Raw genomic sequence first — 2928 nt, forward strand, 5'->3', positions numbered from 1 at the left:
TCTACTTTGTTTTAAGTCTCAAAAATCAGAAATATTACTCTTTGTATTAAATCTGTCCGGATTTGTTCGATATCATTGTTCAGTTATGTTACACCCCAAGTTTTCATACGTGAGAGTACATCGTAAGTCATTGATGTAAGCTCGGAAATGAGATTCTATTTGGAAGCAAATAAAGTAAGTTAATAATGTTACCTTGGAGGTTACAAATATTTAAGATCATGAATAACGATTACCAAGAGGGTTGGAAATCTTAGAAGCTAAACCAATTGAAGAAAATAAGTTTCGTCGAAAGTTGACAAGTTTCGAATGTTATAACATGTACTTTGGGGTGAGACTAGGGTTATTAACATGATAAGGAGGTTATTATATGAGTTATTTTAGTCGTATGATATTCATTTTCTACATTTTGAAGGCAAGCAAGTTGTGGAACAAGAGTTGGCAAAGGTCATCACAAGTTACATTCATAAATTTGTTGAAATTTAGGTCAAATGTATCTGAGAATTTCTCCAAATATACTTGGAATAATGGGGTGTTATACCTACCAAATTGAAGGTCTACTAGTCTAGTTTCTAACTCATTAAACCGTTTGTCAATACGACATCGGAGTAGAGAGATATTCGCATTTTCGCGAGACCGCGCAAGCAGCTCCCAATGGGACCCACTTAGGCGGTGGTTGACCTACTTCAATTTATAAACGGTTTGGACGCCTATTTTTTCTCATTTTTCAACTAAAGTTCGTCTCCAAACTTCTCCTAACCCTCCTAAATATATATCACAAGGGTTTGAAGTGATTCCAAAGTGATTACACCATATTTCAACATCAAAACTTAGTTCTAGTGAAGAACAACACCTCTTTGAGGTTGTGTTGTCATTGAGGATTGTTGTGGGATGTATTTGGATGAAATTCCAAGTTGTTGCTGCTGTCTAAGGTGAGTATAACAACCTACTAATTGTGCTTAAGCTTGCTTGTATGTTGGTTAAGTTGTTAGGATGATAAACTATAAGATAATACTTGGACTAGCTTAAGTCACTTCTATGGTGTTGTATTGCTATTAAGGGTTGTTGTAAAATGAATATAACTTGGATTTTGACTTTAAGTTACTGTAGGAGGTATGTATATTATGTTCTTGCTTGTGCCTAAGGTTATCTTGATATTTATTAAGTTAAATGGATGGGCTAGACCTGAACTAGTGAATAAAGTTGCTAGTTGGGGATAGTTGAAGTTGTGGATTATTTTCGTTGTTATAAATATATGGTATAAGGCTAGAATCATTGATTAATGACTTCATTATCAAGTTAATGATACTTTTATGTTGAAGTAAGAAGTCTATAAGGATTGATAAGGGGTATACGGATTCCAATCGGAGTTTGCCGCTCGTCGTAATGTAGTTGTGACTTGTTGTGGTTATATGGTGTCTTGATATTGATAATTATGTATTGATGGATTGCTCTGGTCATTTTTGTTGGTATATGGTATTGGAGGAGGCCCTTGTTACAATGGAGATGCTGCCCAAATTTACGTAAACGAGCTACTAGCTTAAGTTATAGACTTAGCCTTTGCTCAGCACTGATTTTGAATCTCCTTATACTATGATAGATTGAGTTGACTTGTTTGAAGAGTTGCTTGGAAGGGATTAAGGACTCAACGGGTTTAAGGTATGTTAAGGCACTTTCTTCTTTCTTTTGGCATGATCTAAAATGAAATGAACATAAACGATACGCTATTTCATAATGACTCTACTCCTAGCAACTAAGGTTGTCCATGTTATTCTTTCCTTATAAAATTATTCTAAACAAGTGTGTATGATCCTTAAATCCTACTAAGGTTCATATTGATGGTAGGGATGTCCATAATGTTCTTAAGTCACTCTAAAAGGTTTAGAAGATGATTCCATGAGTCTAGCATGCATTATATATAGTATCTATTTTACTCTACCGAGCCGCGCTATAGTCGGCCGGGTACGACACCTATTGTGCAACCACTGATCAATTGGGTTTACCGAGCTCCACGTGGCCGGGTACGATTCTACCGAACCTTATGATGGTCGGGTACGCTTTTACCGAGTCCTCTTTGAGGTCGGGTACGATATGATGATGATGATGCCCACAGAGGGGAATGTTTTAAAAAGTTTATGTATATATATGTATTATGCATTTCATATCAGTAACCCCCAGAGGCACTCTGATGTTACAGGTTGTATCTCCTCTATCTCTCTCTTTACATTACTGTTCTTGTTTATGCTTTCCTGCCTAACATACTCGGTACTTTATTCGTACTGACGTCCCTTTTGCCTGGGGATGCTGCATTTCATGCCCGCAGGTCCCAATTGATAGGTTGACAGTCCTCCTAGTAGGCTATCAGCTCAGCGAAGGTGTTGGTGCACTCCACTTGCTCCGGAGTTGCCTATTTGGTCAGTATGCTTTGGATATGTATTGATTGATATGGAGGGCCCCTGTCCCGACCTTTATAATTTTATGTACTCTTAGAGGCTTGTAGACATATGTCAGGTGTATGGATAATTGTATGGCCTTGTCGGCCTATGTTTCGAGTTTACTAATGGTCATGTCGGCCTTATAGGCCCGTATGTCACATATATTAGTTTGTATATCATGTTGGGTCTTCATATGTTGACTATTCCCTTATGTTTTATTCTTGTTATCTCAGGACGAGTTTTCTAGCTCATTTACTCATGATAACATGATAAGAAAGATATGTTACATTGGTACTTAGTTGAGTAAGGCACCGGGTGCCCGTCGCGGCCCTTCGGTTTGGCTCATGACAGAAGTGGTATCAGAGCAGTTCTGTCCTAGGGAGTCTACAAGCCGTGTCTAGTAGAGTCTTGTTTATGGGTGTGTTGTGCACCACACTTATAAGCAGGAGGCTACATGGCATTTAGGTCTGTCACTCTTTTTTCTTACTCTAGATCG

The sequence above is a fragment of the Nicotiana tabacum genome, chromosome 18, assembly GCF_000715075.1.
Source record: "Nicotiana tabacum cultivar K326 chromosome 18, ASM71507v2, whole genome shotgun sequence".
NCBI classification, from domain to species: domain Eukaryota; kingdom Viridiplantae; phylum Streptophyta; class Magnoliopsida; order Solanales; family Solanaceae; genus Nicotiana; species Nicotiana tabacum.